At 40.9% G+C, this 20,220-nt stretch overlaps 1 long non-coding RNA gene and 1 pseudogene across 1 annotated transcript; one reads left to right on the top strand and one right to left on the bottom strand.

Annotated features, from left to right (window-relative positions):
* Positions 1 to 2,817: 2,817 nt before the first annotated feature.
* Positions 2,818 to 10,080, bottom strand: LOC139703206 (uncharacterized). Its single transcript, XR_011705587.1, has 3 exons — positions 10,009 to 10,080; positions 9,766 to 9,884; positions 2,818 to 2,946 (listed from the first exon to the last, which is right to left on the bottom strand). It is a non-coding gene; the product is annotated as an uncharacterized lncRNA (long non-coding RNA).
* On the top strand, positions 4,314 to 5,119 carry LOC114101851 (adenylate kinase isoenzyme 6-like; annotated as a pseudogene).
* Positions 10,081 to 20,220: the final 10,140 nt, after the last annotated feature.

Below are 20,220 nucleotides of genomic sequence, written 5' to 3'. Positions count from 1 at the left end.
CCGCCGCGCCTCCCTCCCCACTCGCTAGCTAGCTCGCTCGCGTCACCGCGGTCTCCCTGCGCTGCTGTCCCCTCCCGCGTAGTGCTTGCCTTTGTTCCAGGAATAGCGCTCCAGGCTCCCGCAGCTGCCGCCACAGGGCCACGCTCTGGAGCGGGCCCCCGCCCTGTGCTGCCAGCCCAGCCCCTCCCGTGCCCATTCAGACGCTGTCCTGTGCTCCAGCCGCACGCAGGCTGGGCCCCCGTTACATACTGGACACACCACCCACAGCCGGCCACTACAGACTACTGCCAGACCACCGGACTGCATCGCGCTCTGCCCACACACCTGTGCTGCGCTGCCATCGCCTTCCACCACACCCACCAACAGACTGCTGCTCTTGGTGATCTGGACTCTCCTTGGAGGTACCTGAGCTGGCCACAGCCCGTGGACATTGATTCACACAGCTGGCTGTCCCCATGAAAGGGCCAGCCAGACTGACCTATTCCCTCCCTACTTTCAGAGACCTTGGTAGTCAAATCCGGTCATTCATTTTCTCCTGTGGACCAGTTAGCTTCCCCCAGATTGCAGTTTTCTTCTGAATGTGCAGCTATCTCTCTGATGTGCGTGCTTTTTGTTCAATACTCTAATTCCTGCACTCTTTTCCAGCTCTTCTACACTACCTGTACAAATGTCTTTTCCTTACTTTGAATAAATGACAGACACTAGTTAAAAAGAAATTGAGTCTCAGTAAATTTGCCACCTATCCCTCCCCAGTCCTGTAAATGGGGTCCATTTCCTGTTTAAAAGCTATCTGTCCTGCCATTCAGTGGATGATATTGACTCTTGCATTATAAAACAGAAGATCAAATCCTGTGGTGGTCCCGGGGATAGAAAACTTAACTGACAGCCATCCACTGGTTAATTTCGTAGACTGAGTGGGGGTAGATTGTCACCTGTCACTCACTTTGTAAGGGACACTTTAGAAGTGAATAACCTGTAGGATCATAAGCAACAGTGCTGTTTGTAGCCAAAAATTTGAAGCAACATAAGTGTGATCAGAAGGAAAATGCAGTGATATGTATGTGTATTTATATGTATTTATATGTATGTGTAAATACACTTTTGCCCTCTTTTTAAACTATGGATAATAATTTTTAATTTACAGAAAGTTTACAAAATTTACAGAAAGTTTACAAAAATGCTTGGCACAGTGGTGCATACCTGTAATCCCAGCTACCTCTGAGGAAGGATTGCAAATCTAGTTTCAGGCAGGATTGCAAATTCAAAATATCCTGGTCAATTTAGTAAGATTTCATCTCAAAATAAAATTTAGAAAGGGCTGGAGAGGTCAGTGTTAAGCACTTGCCTAGCATGCACGAGGTCCTGGGTTCAATCCCTATTACCACATATACTCACAGACAAAAATTACAAAAATAGTTCAAGCAATCCCCATATTCCTTTGTCTCATTTGCTTTTTCTTTTTCCTATCTATATACCTATAAAATACATGTAATGTTTTTTCTGAATCATGAATCATTATGTACATATATGTAAATATAAATGAATATATATATGTTACATATCAACACATATGTATATAATGCTTTTCTGAAGCATTTGCTAGTTCATTAAAATGATAATGTGTACCTACAAGTAAGCTACACCTAAGATAATATTCAATGGTTATATGTCAAATGTTTTCCACAGAGGTAACAAACTGGACAAGATTTTCCACTGTCAGCATTTTTATTCCCAATGTCTTGCAGATCATAATTCAACCAGTCAATAAAATCAAATAATGGGGGCTGGTAATGTAGCTCTGTGGTAGAGCACTTGCCTTACAAGTAGGAGATCCTGGGTTTGATCCATAGTACCACAAAACAAACAAACAAACAAAAAAAAAATAAAGTATCTTAAGATTGAAAAAGAAAAATAAAAGTCATTGTTTGCATTATTATTGCAAACATAGGAAATACAAGCAGATCTATGAGTAATTAGAAATTATACATGAAGTTAGCAATTCCTCTGTATACAAGATCAATACACAAAAATAAAAAAAAAAGACAATAACAAGTATTGGTAAAGATGTTGAGAAATTGAGCCCTTATATATTGCTAGGAAAATGATGCAGCCACTTTGGAAAAAGAGCTTGGCAGTTCTTCAAAATGTAGAGTTACTATTTACCATTCAACTCACATAGCAATTCTACTCCTAGGTATGAAGAGAATTGGAAATACACAAAAACTTGTGCATGAATGTGCATAGAAGCATTATTCATAATAGCACCAAAATAGAACAACCCCAAACAAAGATGAATACACAAAATGTGGTATCTCCATACAATGGAATATTAGTCAATAAAAGGAATGAAGTACTGATAGGTACTACAAAAGAATGAGCTTTGAAAACATTATGCAAAGTGAAAGAAGTTAATCACAAAACACCACATATTATATGATTCTGCTTATGTGAGATATTCAGAATAAGCAAATGTGTAGATGTAGAAAGTAAATTAGTGGTTACCTGGAGCTAGAGGGAAGGGAAAATAGGGAGGTCAAGGTTTCTTCCTGAGGTAATGGAAATGTTCTAAAATTAAATAATGGTAGTGGTTGCACAAGCTGGGAATATATTAAAAAGCACTAACTTGTATAATTCATTTTATTTTTTCAGTACTGGGAATTGATCACAGGTCCTTACACATGCTAGGCAAGTATTCTACCACTGAGCTACAACTCCAACCCTAACTTTATACTTTAAAAGCTGAATATTACCATGTGTTAGCTTTTCATCACTGTGACCAAAATACTCAACAAGAACAACTTAGAGGAGTAAAATTTATTTTGGATCATGGTTTCAGAGGTTCAATCCATAGTTGGCCTGTTCAGTCTGGGATCTGGGTCTGAGGTGAAGTGGAACAACATGGCTAAAGGGCAGTGCAGTGGAGGAAAGCTGCTTACTACATGGTGTCTGCAAAGCAAAGAGAGAAGGAGAATCCAGAGGGACAAGATATATTATCCCAAGGGGCACGCCCCCAGTGACACACCTCTTCTGCCTCATCCTACTGGCCTATAGTTACCACCTAGTTAATCATTTAAATTATTAATCCATCAACTGGGTTAATTCAGTGATCAGGTCACAGTTCTTATAACCCAATCATTTCACCTCTGAACACTGCCTGATTAACTTTTGGAGGACACTCCATATTCAAACCATAATACCACATGTGAGTCTTCTCAATAAAGCTATTATAAAAAAAGTGTTAGGGTCTGTAAACAAGAGCCGGGCTGTGGCAAAAAAGCAATTGTATTCCTATTTACTAATAACAAAATACTAGAAGTAAAATTTTAGAAATTAATACCATTTACAATCATAAATTATCAAATACTAGAAATAAATCTATAAAATATTCATCATACTTCAACACTTGAATCTACAAAATATTACTGAGATAAATTTAAAACACAATAAATCAAAGGATATAGGATATTAATGAATTGGAAAGCTCAAATTAGTTACAAGATATATTTCTCTTCAAATTTCATTTTTGGATCCTATTTGATCCCAAACAAAATCAGGCAGATTTTAGAAGAAAGCACAGGTGAATATCCTTATGATATTGGGTTAGGCAAACATCTCTTTTATTTCCAGCCCTGGAAATTGAATCCAGGGCCTCAAACATGCTAGGCAAGCACTCTACCACTGAGCTATATCCCCAGCTCTCTAACACCCTTTTACTGAGATGTCCCATAATTTTCCTTAGTGTGTTTTCATTCCCTACATTGAATAATAAATTAAATTTGTTCAATTATAGTAGGGTGTTCCTGGTGGGTCTTTGCCTGGAGGGCATTAACGTCAAGTATGTATAAAAAGAGTTGCTGCCAATCAAAAAGAAGGTAAATAAATCAATAAAAATATTTGAAATTTGTGAACGAGCATTTCATAAAAAAGCATAGCAAAATGGCCAAAAAGCAATAGAGAGGTACTTAATATTATTAGTAATAATAGAAATGCAGCCCTCTCTGTAGTGTGCTGAGCGCGTGAGCCTCCGCTCTTGCAAGGTCGCTGTGGAGGACTATGTTGTTACAGAACATTCTGCTCACCAGTTAGCGCGCACAGCTGGGAAGGGGCTGAGTGGAGTGGCCCGGCAGGCAAAGTTGGCCTGTGCTTTGGACTGCAAGTGTTCCAGACCAGGTACTCCAGGGGTTGTAAAAACTACACTAGGCAAAGAACTTGCATCAAGATCAGGACTGAAGAGCTGGGATTGTGGCTCAGTGGTAGAGCGAGCACGGGCGGGACCCGGGTTCAATTCTCAGCACCACATAAAAATAAAGGCATTGTGTTGTATCCATCTACACCTAAAAAAATAAATAAATATTTAAAAAAAGATCAGGACTGAAATACATTACTATGGGTGATTTAGCTCAAGAAGGGCAGTTATATAATGGCTATGATGAAGAGTATGATTGCCCCATTTTAGATGAAGATAGAGTAGTTGATGAGTTAGAAAACCAAATGAGAGAAGGTGGAACTATTGTTGATTACCATGGTTGTGATTTCTTCCCTGAACATTGGTTTCACATAGTTTTTGTGTTGAGAACAGATAACAGTGTATTGTACAAAAGACTTGAAACAAGGGGTTGTGGTGAGAAGAAATTAAAAGATAACATTCAGTGTGAGATTTTTCAAGTTCTTTATGAAGAAGCCATAGCATTCTAAAAGAAGAAATTGTGCACCAACTGTCCAGCAATAAACCAGAAGATCTAGAAGATAATATAAATCAGTTCCTGAAATGGATTGAGCAGTGGGTCAAAGATCATAACACTTGACTGGCCACTTTACAATCACTCTTATTGATACCTTTCTGCCCACTTCATAGAAATTGACAACATATTATTAAAATTATTATTAAATAATATTAATAAAGTCACATTGCAGGCCTAGCAGGTGTATAATGTAAAGGTTTGTGCCTGGGTCTCTTTTTCTCCACATGAAAGCTAAACAATGTCAAATATAATATAATATTAAAAGTAAAAATTGTCATTTAATGCTTCAGTTACTAAATAATAAATATGACCAAAGGGGTTGATATTCTTTATGCTTATTATAGAAGAAAATGCAAATGATTTATTAAAATAAAAAATAAAGCATCAAAAAAAGAAATGCAAATTTAAAACATAATGTGATATCACCACAGACCATCAACCTACACTTCAATAAATAAAAATGAACACTTGAAACATACAACATAGATGAATCTCACAGATACAGAATAAATTCTATATTGTTGCATGTTTTCATTTATAAGAAGTTACAAAACAGGTAAAAAAAATTATCTTTGGTGATAGAGGTAGAAAAGTTTTTACACAAATTTATTTATCTTTGGTGATAGAGGTTAGAAGAGTGTTAATATAAATGTGTAATTTGAAGTTTTTAAAGAACAGACTTAAGATAATGAGAAGAAAGAACATTTACACTTTGAGGCAATTATTTATAGTTAAAATAAGTTTCTTCTACTACTTCAGTGCTTTTGTTGACTAGGTAAGAAGTTATATACTCTATATTCTTTTTGTAATTGCTCTGAAAAGTTCGCATGCATACCTAATATATAAAGTTATCAACACAAGGAAATTAGAAGAATATAATTAATAAAAAGAGTCTGATAATACCAAGTATGAATAAGGAAATGAGACTACATAAATTAAAAGCAAGAGTGTAAATTACAAGAAAATATTTTGCTAAATAATTGGGCAGTTCCTTTAGACTGGATTTCTCATAAGTTGATTCTGACCAAGGATTCATGTGTAAGTGATATGTAATAAGTGGTACACATAAAAATATAGTGACAGAGGAATGGAAAAGTAAAGCTTCGATGGGAAGAGGGCCAAAGCAAAGTGCTATTGAGGATGACTTTGCCATAATCCAATAGGGCGACTCTGGATACAACAGAAGCCACACTTCAAAGTTATCCTAATCATGGGCAAAAGAACTGGAGTGTTTATACCTACACATCCACAGAGGCTCTCTGGAGGACTTTAATGCCCAGATTTGGCTCTTCATGTTTGCAGACAAGGATTTATAATCTATGACAAAGAGCCACAGATTCTGGCCATTGGGAGAAAAAAAAAAAAAACCCACAAAGGGAGATGATGTACACAAAAATGGACAAAAATTCCAAGAGGATAGAACATTAATCACATCTGCTTCAGTAGGTATTAGTTGTAATATAATATAATATATATATATATATATATATATATATATATATATATATATATATATATATTTGGTGCTGGGGATTGAACCTAGGGCCTCATACATGATAGGCAAGCACTCTACCCTGGAGCCACATCCCCAGCCCAGTTTAATATTCTTAATACCATGAAAAATAACCTGATAGCTAGGGCCTGCTCCTCTATAGCTGCTTATAATGATCTGCACTAAGAGCTTGAATGTACTTGTTTATAATCTTTGTTGTACAAAGCTTGGAGTACATTCTCTTGTTTTCAAATGTCTGTTTCTCTATCTGGCCTGGTCTGAAGGAATAGGCAGAAATATAGGCCCCACTTTTAAATGATGATGAAATGATCATTTGCAAGAGGTGCATCTAACATATATTTGTACATTTAAGGACCTCAATACACATTGGTAGTCATAATTTTTATGTATTAGATATTAATATGTTTTGTTAGGTGTGGTGGTGCACACCTGTACCCCCAGTTACTCAGGAGGCTGAGGCCAGAGGATCACTTAAGCACAAGAGTTCAAGAGGCAACATACTGAGACCTCTCTCAAAACAAAACAAAACAAAGTTAAGAGATACTGACATGTTTTATTACTGGCAGAATGAATAGGGCTGACTCTGATATTATGATTATGTTCCCAGAAAATTCTTTGCTCTTCATCTTTATGGCCTTAATAACAAATTGTATAGATGCCAATTCATAAATAATGGGCTCAAATGACCCAAGTAGCCTGAAGTCTCAGGGTTGCTCAGGAGTGTCCTGTTCAATGCATTCTGTTGTCTATTGATGAGCTACAACTAGAAATACAAGCAGAACATTCATTAAATTCACTTGGGGTATGATTGGATGGTTGGTCAGAAAGAGACTCCATGCCAGGGTGATATACCGACCCAAGTAATGACATTCCAGGAAAGTGCTGAGAATGATGGTTATACTCAGGGTGTTAACCAGTTTTGGCTTCCAAGACAAGCTGTCTCTGTGTGATTCCATGAAGCTAGATAAAACTGAGTAGTGGAAGCTTTGGGAGGATTATAGACAGTCCTTCAAGTTGAAAATAAATTTCAATGTGTATGTCCTTTAACCTTAAATTTTCTACACAACCAGTCCAGAACTCCTTTAGACTAATTCCTCCTTCTTAAGAATTTTTGGTGGCTGGATGTGGTAGTGCACGCCTGTAACTCCAACAGCTCAGGAGGCTAAGGTAGGAGGATGAGAGTTCAAGGCTGGCCTCAGCAACTTAGAGAGGCCCTAAGCAACTCAGTGAGATCCTGCCTTTATATAAAATGTAAAAGAGGGCTGGGGATGTGGCTCAGAGGTTAAGAAACCCTGAGTTCAATCCCTAGTACCAAAAAAAAAAAAAAAAAGAATTCTTGGTGAATGTGGATACCAAATTTGTATATGATTGCACCTGCAATTTTGTTTAATGTCTGATCCTTTTGTTTTCTTTCCTCTTATGGACAGGTATTCTTTCTTTTTCTTTCATCATTCTATTTGGCAATTTTGTGAACTCATATTTGGACAGACTTATATTTCCTCTTTGGGGAAGAAGGGAATACATCAGTGTTGGAGATCTCCCTGAATTTTGAAAAGATCTAAATTCAAGTTTGCTATTGTCTTCCTTCCTAAAAATATCTTTTAATGCTCAGAATCTGAAAATTGATTAATAGGATTTTATGTGATAAGTTAAATATTGCTCCCTCTAGAGGGTTTATTAAAAGGCTTTTCTAAAAACCTCTACCTGTGTTATTTTCATACCTCCTCCAATCCCATGATTTGGGAACTAAGAGTAGGGTAGGAAAGTGGAAATAGAAATTGTCCTCATGTGGTAAGATAGTAGAGAGGAAAAGAGGGAGAAAGTAAAATAAAGACTTCAACTTTTTGGAGACAAGAGGAGGTAGAACCAAAACAAAGGACATTTTATTGTGGGAAAAATTATTTATTGTTAGGGATATCTTATCTTTTTTTAAAAAAAATATTTTTAGTTGTTAATGTACCTTTATTTTATTTATATGTGGTGCTGAGGATTGAACCCAGTGCCTCACACATGCTAGGCAAGTGCTCTACCACTGAGCCACAGCCCCAGACCAGGATATCTTCTCTTTATTGAAAAGTAAAACTTTAATAATAAAAAGGTGAGGAGACATTCCCTCATGTCATTCATGAGAATGTAGTTTGAAAACAATCTCTCTGGAGCAAGATTTTTTCTTTTTCAATATTTTTTATACCTTTATTTATTTATTTATATGTGGTGCTAAGGATGGAACCCCATGCCTCAAACATGCCAGGCAAGTGCTCTACCACTCAGCCACAACCACAGCCCCATTTTCTTTTTTCAATTGTAGTACTGAAGGAACCCAGGCCCTTGTATATGCTAGGCCTACACTGTACCACTAAGCTATACCTCAGACATTTTTATTTGATTGTGAGACAGAGTATCCCTAAGTTGCTGAAAAAACTTAAATTTATGATTCTCAAATTTACAATCCTCCTGCTTCAACCTCCTAAGTCTTTGGGATTACAGGTGTGCACAGATGTGCTTGGTTTGGAATAACAGGTCAAAATATTTAAAGTACTACACAGACTTTGATCTCTACACTAGTTTTGGAAATCTATCTTAAAGAACTTACAACAAATGTGTTTGCTTCTAATGCGAGTAAATATGTAGTAGTCCTCCATTCAAGGTTGCAGAACAAATGATACTGTAGTTTTTAGTCCAAGGCCCAAATTAATAGGCTTACTGTATCCTTAGGAACAACATGAATTCTACACGCTCTCCTTTTGATCACTGACCATATTCTCTCAACTGCCTTAAGCCAGGGAAGCAGCCATAGCGGGCAGAAGAAAAAAATATCAGGCTCTGCTTGACACTGTGGCAAGGCTTCGGCAGTCCAGGGACTAAAGAAGGCAAGTGATAGAGACAGGGGCTCAGACATGGAAAATAGGAGACCCATTGAAGTGAGTCAGGAGGCAGAATGGATTTGGTGACTGTTGATGGAGACCATTAAAAGGATAGGGTTGAAGAGGACTGGGTATGAGTGGGAGAAGGTGTGCAACCATCAGAAGGGGCAGAGTGGAAGCTCAGTTATAGCCCAGCAGCTGTGGACTTGGGCTAGGTAGCCTTCTCGGAACCACATTTTCCATCATCAAAAACAAGGGGACTGTCCCTGACCCTAACCCTGCACAAACACAAAGTCCAGGTACTTTTAGTATGGGGTCTGTGATTGACGGCTGTGGTGCTAAGATAGAGGGACCTGATAACCTTAACCACATCCTGACTGTGGATTCGTTTTATTCCTTATTATTTGGGTGTGGCCATTTCTCCATGCCATGAAATAGTCTGGGATCACAAAGGGCTTTCATTTTTTTCACTTTGTTTCATTGTGTATATGTGCTGGCTGATTTTTGTCCTTTCCATAGCTGGTTCCCAAAGATTTGTTACTTTTCATTTTAGGTTCATAACTGCTTAGAACTGATTGTTACAGTACCTAGGTAGTCTCCATACTCCCATGATGGAAAGCAAGTATGTCAAGAAGTATGTCAATACCTGTATAGAGGCAGGCAGGTGATTAGACCACAGCAGAAATCCTTGGAGGAAGGATCCTTGCATGGAGAACTTCTAATAACTTAATCTCTCAGCCAACTACTTCAGGTCCCTCCAGGTTCCTAGGGGAAAAACAGATGAGGCTCACTTGCAAGGGGTCCTGTTGCATTCCTCACAACTAAAACACTCAGGGTCACTCCAGGTGAACTAGGCTGCATGAAATAACCACACAAGAGACAGAGATACCTTTTTCTTTGGGGTCCTGTGACAGCTCCTCTGACCTTAAGGATCTGCAGAAAGACAGCGAGTGAGCACATGTTGAACCCTTTTACTGGGGAGAAGCCATTCAATGAGGCAAGGGGTCAGGTTTCAGAAGGTTGAGTCTAGCTTCGTGATTGATATCTACTATCAGCAGGTTGACTGACATCTGGGAAGGCCACACCCAAAGGCAGAGCAAGAGAAGGGGATACAAAGTGTTTCCATGGAACATTCTATCCCAAACAGGGCAAAGGGGTAATATCACAAAGGAACAGGTGAACATAGTTCGACCCATGGAGCAACACACCTACATCTGAAGATACGTCTTCAAACTTCCGGGACCGGGGCAATGTTCAGGTCACTAAGAGATGTAGTGATGGTCAAAGCCTCTCCGCTCCAGGATGGAAGATGCAAATCATTCAGAGTGGCTTCCCACAGGGTCCATTTGGAATCCCCTTCCTTACTCCATCTCTGCCTTGGGGCCAACTCTTTGTGCAGGGGTACTTAGGGCCCTAGGGTTAAGTGTGGAGTAAAGCCTTTAATCAATATATTCTACCAGGAGTCCTCTGAGACTCAAGATTCTGGAACATTGAACTATCCATATTCAAATCATTCCCATATTAAATTTTTCTCAATGTGTTGCAAAATTTGTGTAATGTTACCATAAATATAGGCACCAATTCATCATGGTCCCAACCACCAAACCAAACCAATCCAAACCAAAAACAGTTAATTGTATTTCTCTCTCCTTTTTCTTATATTTATCTTCTTTATTATTAATCTTTGTTTCCTCATTCTTATGAGGTAAAGCTGTTTGGGGATTCAGTAGATTTCTGAAAATGAAATGAAAGAAACAAACCAAGAAAAGCAAATGCAAGGGTGAGACTGGAAAGTAATGAAAAAGAATCTCCCTTCTACCCTTAAAAATGTCATTCCTTTGTCCCTTAATGGAATCTTGCTAAGGTGTACACTACTGATTCTTGTGAACTATGACACCTCCCCCCCCCCCAGGCATCTGTAGACTAAAAGAGACATCTGTAGCATGGGATGATTGAATAGACCAAGGGAAAATTTCCCAGACAGAGCCATCTTAGCAGGAAGAAAAAAAAACTGCAGGGGAATTGTTGTTGAGAAGGGTAAGGGCCTGCCAACACTGCTCAAAGGATACCTAGCAGGTCCCTGGCCATTTGACCTGCGTCAAATGGTGGACACAGATCATGGGGAATATGCTAGACTTACTCAATAAAATGCTTCAAAACATTTTTCAAACTGCTTCAGCAGAATCTATTAAAAACCAGAGTAAATATCAAGCATGATTATCTTTTACACCCATCCAGAAAGGCTGTCAGCACCTTGAATTGGCCCTCATAATTAGCCTGGTTTCAATAATTTTAAGAAGCATGTAAATCACAAAGCTTCATTGTACTAAGCAATTTGAATTTTGTCTCTGATGTCAAGAAAACTTTGATCTGACATTCCAAATTACAAATTAATGATGTTACTATTCCTGGGAATAAAAAATATGACAGACATAATGTAGATAATGTACCTCTAGTTCCATGTACACTCTCTATGAATCAAAAATGAATGGCAAGGGCTGGGGTTGTGGCTCAGAGGTAGAATGCTCGCCTAGCATGTGTGAGGCACTGGGTTCGATCCTCAGCACCACATAAGTAAAATAAAGACATTGTGTCCATCTATAACTAAAAAATAAATAAATAGTTTTTAAAAATGAATGGCAAAAATTTACCTGTTCAAATGAACAGAAGGAATAACTTTAAAAAACAGTCTTGTGATTTATTCCTCATTTGTATGTTCTGGAAAAATCAAACATTAGAAATAAGGAAGAGAATTGATTGTTATACTGCAAGCCCACCTTAGGATTATCTGACACTATTGGGACATTTAACTTTTCCCAGTGATATTTGAGGTAGCAAAGCCTCTTTAATATAGTAGATTTAAGAGATAAGCATACTTTACAGAGAGATGTAAAGTACTATGTTTCTTTCTTTTTCTAACTATTAGGGAAAATTGTAATTGTATAGCCCTACCGGTCATCAATCAACCATGTTTGTATCTGAATTAATAAACACAGTTCTGATTCCTTATTCCACTACATACACAAGCAAAGAAATACAAATCTAAATGCTTTTATTGAAGACTTTTATGTCATTCCGCTGGTTCCCTGAATAATGGGTTAAATAAAAGTCTGACAAGTGTCCACCAACAAATGTGTGGGATTTGTGATTTTAATAACTAGATGCTGTGCTGTCAGGTTGCTTTTGGGAAACAAGAAAAACATTCTTACAAAGCATCTATATGATTTACCTATACCTTTTGTTTTGCCAAAATAATCATTTCCTAAGGGGCATGTAAATGCTGGTTTTAAAGATTTATCATCTGGGATTGGTCTGGGGATATGGCTCAAGTGGTGACGTGCTCGCCTAGCATGCGTGCGGCACTGGGTTCGATTCTCAGCACCACAGAGAAACAAAATAAAGATATTGTATTCACCTAAAACTAAAAAATAAATATTAAAAAAAAGATTTATCATCTGGGCCTGGATGGCTGCAAGTAGGGTGTTCATTCCCAGGACCACCACAGGACTATCTTCTGTTTTATAATGGTAAGAATCAAGAAGAAATAGGCTCCATTAACAGGACCAGACAGGGAAAGGGGCCATACTCATTACGACTCAATTTCTTTTTAAATAGTGTCTGACATTTATTGAAAGTAAGGAAAAGAAACTTTTGTACAGGTAGTGTAGAAGAGCTGGAAAGAGTACACGGGTTACTGTGTTGAACAAAAGGCACACACATCAGAGAGACAGTTGCACATTCAGAAGAAAACTGGATTCTGGGGAAAACTAAGTGGTCCACAGGAGAAAATGAGAGACTCCATTTGGCTGCCAGGAACACAAGAGGTCTCTGGGAGGAGGGAGGGAATGGGATGTGCTGAAGATGAAAGGCTGGCTGGCCCCTTCTGGGGAGGGGGCGGTGGCAGCCAGCTGGGTGAATCAATGTCCACGGGCTGTGGCCAGCTCAGGTACCTCCAAGGAGAGTCCAGATCACTAGGAGCGGCAGTCTGTCGGTGAGTGTGGTGGAAGGCGATGGCAGCGCAGCGCAGCACAGGCGTGTGGGCAGAGCGCGATGCAGTCCGGTGGTCTGGCAGGGGTGGTGGGCAGCGGCCGGCTGTGGGTGGTGTGTCCAGTGTGTAACGGGGGCCCAGCCTGCGTGCGGCTGGAGCACAGGACAGCGTCCGAATGGGCACGGGAGGGGCTGGGCTGGCAGCACAGGGCGGGGGCCCGCTCCAGAGCGAGGCCCTGTGGCGGCAGCTGCGGGAGCCTGGAGCGCTATTCCTGGAACAAAGGCAAGCACTACGCGGGAGGGGACAGCAGCGCAGGGAGACCGCGGTGACGCGAGCGAGCTAGCTAGCGAGTGGGGAGGGAGGCGCGGCGGGAGGGCGCCTGGCTCAGCTGACCCTCCCCAGAGCACCGGCCATAGGCCCGAGGGTCTGCAGGCCTAGAAGTCCTCGTCCTCCTCCCATCCAAAGACCCGCTTCATCTCGGCCAGGAAGCCCCGGTAATCATTGAGCAGGGGGCTGTCCTTCTTGATGTAGGGGATCACCCACTCCAGGGCCGGGCCCGTGAGGCGGGTGATGAGGAACGTCACCTTCAGGGCGTCGCTGGAGAAGGTCTTGTCGTCCACGAACATGTAGGAGCCGGTCTGCACGATGAACTCGGGGAGCCGGTCGGTATCGCCGTCAAACGTCTCGGGAAAGGGAATCGGGTTTCTCCACCGACGCGCCGCGGGCCGGATGGGCCAGGCCAGGAAGGCCTTCATCAGCTGCACCCGACCGTCCATCGCGCCGCTGTCAGTCGGCTGGGCTCCGCTGCGTTTGCAGGGCTGCGGGGCTGTCAGCGCCGAGGCGTCGCCGGAAGTGTATGTTTGCGGAGGCGGGCCCAGGCCGGGGTGGGGGCGACCGTGGGCGGAGCCACGGCCAGGGTCCCTGCGCCTGCGCGGGCTCCACTCAGAAGCCTTGGTGGTCGCTAGTGCGCAGGCGTGTCTCTGGGTGCTCTGGGGCCAGATGGGGCGGGGGCGGGTATGAGGCCCTCAAGAAGGAGGGGTTGGTATCAGAGGGGCTGGATGGCGTTTCTTATTGTGGGACCTGGGTGAGCAACCGGGAGCAGGGTGGGAGCCCAGGACACCTGGCACTGTTTGGTGAGGGAGGAGCCCCCTGCCTTTGGTGATCTGAAGGGTCCATGTCCTGCAACCTGAGGAGGCTTCCCGCAGGTACAGCTCCCTGCCCCTCATTCATCAGCTCTTGGGTATTCTTTTGTTATTTTTGGCTCTAGATCCCACTTGAGTGATGCTCAGTGCACTTATTTTCCTGCTTCTTTGTTCATCTTTCAGCGTGAGAAGCATTATCTCCCTGGCTGCAGATGTGGTTTCTTTGCAGCATTAATTAGGAATGACCCAAATATTAGTTAATATAATAAGCATCAGCTTATTCAAAGAACAGATAGTGAACAATTTATGTAAGGAATGTTAGTGTTAAGAAATATTTTAATGTACAATATTAACGTTTTCTTAGTGATTCACGTGGTTTATTATTATTAATTTGCTTAGGGTATAATCCTGCAACAAAGTATGAGCACAGGGTACATGTTATTACTTCGACATCTGCTTTTTTTTTTTTTTTTTACTTTAAGTTTTATACTCTATTATATTCTATAGTAGTCAGTAGTTGTTTTTTGTTTGTTTGTTTGTTTTTTGTTTTGGTACCAGGGATTGAACTCAGGGACACTCAACCACTAAGCCACATCCCCAGTGATATTTTGTATTTTACTTAGAGACAGAGACCTACTGAGTTGCTTAGTGCCTCGCTTTTGCTGAGGCTGGCTTTGAACTTGGAGTCCTCCTGCCTCAGCCTCCGGAGCTGCTGAGATCACAGGCGTGCACCACCATGCCTGGCCAGTAGTCAGTGGTTTTTTAATATTAAAAAAAGTGAGCAAAATTCCTCTAAAAATTCATCAGTCCCAGATGCAAGGGTGAAAGCCTGTAATCCACCCAATCTGAATCTGAGACAGGAGGATCACAAGTTCAAGGCTGGCCTGGGCAATTTAGGGAGACCCTGTCTCAAAATAAAATAAAAAAGGCTAATAGTGATATAGCTCAGTGATGAAGTGCTTGCCTACTATGCCGGATGCCCTGGGTATGCATACCCTACCACCACAACACACACATGTACACACACCACAGATTTAAAAACAATTTCCCCAAGAGAATGGTTATAGTGAATTTCCAGAAAAAAAAATTTCATTCTGAACCCCACAAAGGACTTGAAAAGCTGATTCTAGTCTAAAGGCCTACAGGCTCAAGTTTCAGTTCAAGTCCATTTGAAAGAAAAATCTGATGTTTCAGCTCAAGGCTTTCAGGCATTTGGAAATTCCCTCTTACACACTTGAGGATCAGGCTTTTGTTCTATTCAAACCTTCAATACATCGGATTCTGTCTGTCCACATTAGGGAGGACAATCCATTGTTCTCAGTATACCAATTTAAATTATAATTTCATCCAAAACACCCCCACAGACAAACCCAGAATAATGTTTGATCAAATGTCAGGGCACCCTCTGATCCAGTGAATTTGAAACATAAAATTAACCATTATAATAATCACAAGATCTTACTTATTCTCTGGTAGGTTTTAAAATTTAAAGAAATTATTTAGTATCCAGTTTTAATAAGATATTGGAGAAATGAGCATTCTCTTTGATTTGTAAAGAGAGTTTAAAATGGTCACGGGTTTGTGGAGTACATTTTGGTTATGAATTTCAAAACCATATAAATATCTAATATGTTTTGTCTCAGAAAATCTGTTTCTAGCAGATTGTACTCTAGATGAAAAACCGCATGGCCCCACATGCTAAGCATCCCAGGTTCAGTGCACATATTTCATTACAACATCCTGGTGTCAGTGCTATCACCTTGTTGGTTCCCACACCCGTTCCTCCTAAATGTAAAGGCATTCTGTGGCTCATTTATCTGTTTGCTCAGAGATACACATCCTACCATATTGATAAAAAAAAGAAAATTCCCTACTATGGTCTGAGTGGGTCCCCCCAAATTATTGGAGCTTATGACTCATGTCACAGGACAGAAGTGTAGCAGTGTGCCCATTTCCCATAGTGGACGAGTCTTATCATGGTCCTCATCACTCAAAGCATTTGGCATGACATACTGGGAAAGAATGGAAGAAGAGGAAGCAAAGGTGGGTTTTGGGGTCACTGGAAGGTGTGGATGGAGAAAGTGCTAAGGAGATCAAAGATGTATGGAGAAGAGGAAGGAAGCCTTGGGATGACTTATGGGAATCATCTCTGTTACTGGGGACCAACATCATAGTAATTAATGAATCATCTAGTCAGGTCCTTTATCTATTGATATATTGGGGATTGTCTTAGTTCATTTTCTGTTGTTATAATGAAATACCTTAAACTAGGTGATTTATAAAGAATAGAGGTTTAGGGGCTGGGTTGTGGCTCAGTGGTAAAGTGCTTGCCTGGCACGTGCAGGACCCTGGGTTCGATCCTCAGCACCACATAAAAATAAATAAGTGAAATAAAGGTATTGTGTGCAACTACAACTAAAAAATAAATATTAAAAAAAATAGAGGTTTATTTTCGTTCATGTTTCTGGAAGTTAACAAGTCCAAGACTAGGTGGTAGTATCTGGTGAGGGCCTTATTCTGCACTCTAGCATGGGGGGAAAGCAATAAGACAAGCAGACATGTACAGAAGACAAAAAAGGGGGCTGTGCCTGGAGTGGTGGCACACACCTGTAATCCCAGAGACTTGGGAGGCTGAGGCAGGAGGATTGCAAGTTTAAGGCCAGTCTCAGAAACTTCACAAGGCCCTCAAAAACTTAGCAAGAACCTGCCTCCAAATAAATGAAATAAAAAGGACTGGGGACATAGCTCAATGGTAAAGGCCCTTGGGTTTAATCCCCAGCACCAAAATTGGGGGGACTGAACTCCTTCCATAGCTAACCCTTTCCTGCAAGAAAAGAATTAATAAAATCAGAGCTCTTGTGACCCAAATATCCCCCACTATGCTACTTCCCACCACTGACACATTAAGGAGTTAAGGCTCCAACATGTGACTTTGGGGAGATCCTCTCAGAACATGTAGGGAATTTTCTTTTTTTTTTTTTTAATCAAATGGTAGGATGTGCATCTCTGAGCAAACATATAAATGAGCCACAGAATGCCTTTACATTTAGGAGGAACAGGTGTGGGGACCAGCAAGCTGATAGCACAAGCACCAGGATGCTGTAATTCTGGTTTTGCCTACACACACACACACACACACACACACACACACACACACACTGCTGGGGCTTAGCTTCTGCAGCCCTGACTCCTTTGTGTCTCCCTTATTGCTGCCAACCAGCGAGCACACCTTCACATATCAGTCTTTCTTGGAGATCTGGACTGGTTTCCTCCTCAGCCCATTCTCTGTCCTCAGGAGATCTCAGCTACTCCAATGACTCCAAACCTTGAGAGCTATAGCTTGGGTGGTGCAAAGCCTTGAAAGGGGGGCAACCAGAAGCCTTGGAGTCCTAATTCCTGGCCCAGTGTGTCTGGAAGATGGAAAATTAAGTCAGAGAAAGTTGTTCTGGAGTGCTAAGATTTTTGTTTGATTTCGTATGCTCACAGGTAGAGACAAATTTCCCTCCAGATAAATCATACATGTGAGTCTTACTCATATCTGATTGATTGATTGATTGATTGATTGATTGATTTGAAGTACTCCCCAGTACTTCCCAATACTGCAAATAAACCAAGGGGTGTTCTATCACTGAGTCACATCCCTAGCCCTTTTTATAGATATTTTTAATTTTAATTTTTTTGTACTAGGAATTAAACCCAGGGACACTCTGCCTCTGAAATACATCTCCAACCTCTTTTATTTTTGAGACAGGATCTCTCTAAGCTGCTGAAGCTGGCTTTGGACTTGTGATCCTCCTGCCTCAGCTCACATTACAGGTGTGCTCATCCAGCTTCACATCTGATTTAGATAAGACTCTGGACTTTATACTTTTGAGTTGGTGCTGGGACAAGTTAAGATTTGCCAGAATGGGGTGCTATTGATATTGAATGAGTTCATTTTTCATGTGAGAAGGACATAAATTGGGGGGGGGGGTTCAGGGACACATGCTATGATTTGAATACTGGTATTCCTCCAAAATTCCTGTCAGAATCTTCAATGTAATAATATGAAGGAGTGGGGCATTTGGGAGGTGATTAGGTCTTTCTTCATGAGTGGGATTAGTGCCCTTATAGGACAATGTGTTAGCTTTAATTGCTGAGACAAAATACCTAAGATAAATCAACTTACAAGGAGGAAAGATTTCTTTTGGCTCATATTTTCAGAGGTTTCAGTCCATGTTTGGATGACCGCATTGCTTTTGGCTCTATGGTAAAGCAGAGCATCATGGCAGGGAGCTTGTGGTGGAGCAAATCTGCTCACCTCATGGCAGTCAGAAAACAAGGAGTCAGGGTCGCAATATCACCTTCAAGGACATGACCCCAATGACCTAACTTTCTTCTATTAGGCTCTACTTCCCAAAGGTGCCACTGCATGACCTTTAGGGAACATTTAAGATCTAAATCATAGAAGATAGGTGTGAGGGAGCCTCTTTTGCCCCTTCTACCATGTGAGGATACACAGGCAGTGGCATCAATAAGGAATAGGTCCTCACTAGACACTAGACACTAAATCTGATTGGACCTTCATCTTGGACTTCCCAGTCTCTAGACTTTGAGCAATGAATTTCTTTTTTTAAAGTTTTTTATTTTTTTATTTTTTTATGTGTATGTGTGTGTGTGTGTGTGTGTGTTTGGTGCTGGGGATTGAACCCAGGGCCTTGTGCATGCAAGACAAGCACTCTATCAACTGAGCTATAGCCCCAGCCCAAGCAATGAATTTCTGTTGTTTATAAATTGTGCAGTCCGGGGCATATTTTATAGCACCCTGAATGGGCTAAATACCTTCAACTGAAAAACAAAAAATCTCTGAAAGAGAAAAAGCTGGTAAGAAGAAGAGCTGCAATTTTAATTCAAGCAACATGCCTCAAGCCCAGATTCTTAAACTTCTATCTAGAATGCTTAATAGAGAACACAAATTGATCATTTTTCTAGACAGGCCATGGATGTGAGATAAACTATGGATATAACAATAGTGACTTGTGACGAGAGATAATAGAAACATAGGTGAACTATGATGTAGGATATGGGCAGTGGTCAGGCATTGAGAGGATCCAGCCATTTGTCCATCTGCAAAGGTCAGTCAGAGGGATGAGCATCAGCAACAAGCATGGATTGAATTGGGAGTTCCTGGAAATGGGATTCATTGCAACCATCCTAGTCTTCTTCTTCTTCCCTCCCCATGCTACTTAAGTTCTTCTTTTTTTTTTTTTTTTTTGAGAGAGAGAGAGAGAGAATGAATTTTTAATATTTATTTTTTAGTTTTCAGCAGACACAACATCTTTGCTTGTATGTGGTGCTGAGGATCGAACCCGGGCCGCAACGCATGCCAGGCGAGCGCGCTACCGCTTGAGCCACATCCCCAGCCCTACTTAAGTTCTTAGATTCATTACTTCAGTGATTGCTGGACAAAACCTATAACAACTCCCCTGCCCTTTTGGATCTTTATCAAGGTATTATCACAAAAACCTAACTCTGGAAAAACCCACTTTTAATCAGTTTATAAAGGAGCAGCAAGATTCTAGTGGATAAACCCTCCTCCATGGACAATACCTGTGAGATATATATATATATATATATATACACACACACACACACACACACACACACACACACACACACATACATGCATACATATACATGCCGCAGTCTGGCTGGGCACAAAATCACGAGCCACTCACAGCCTTGTAGATTCAAACAGCAATTCTTTATTCCCGAACTCACACCAGCACTCTACACACGTTCTGGGGAAATCCACGTTCTCTGCCAAATTCCACGTTCTGCATCCCAAATACTCTCCGAATCCCGTGAGAACTCAACGGGGAACTCAAAGAGCAGGCGAGCCTGAGGCAGCAGGATACGCCCTATTCCCAGCAGGGTACACCTTAAACCTGGAACCGCCCTAAACCCGGATTGTCCTAAACCGGGAACGCCC

The sequence above is a fragment of the Marmota flaviventris genome, chromosome X (assembly GCF_047511675.1).
Source record: "Marmota flaviventris isolate mMarFla1 chromosome X, mMarFla1.hap1, whole genome shotgun sequence".
Taxonomy (NCBI): Eukaryota; Metazoa; Chordata; class Mammalia; order Rodentia; family Sciuridae; genus Marmota; species Marmota flaviventris.
The sequence above is the reverse complement of the archived record's forward strand: the minus strand, read 5'-3'. Positions and strand labels throughout refer to the sequence as shown.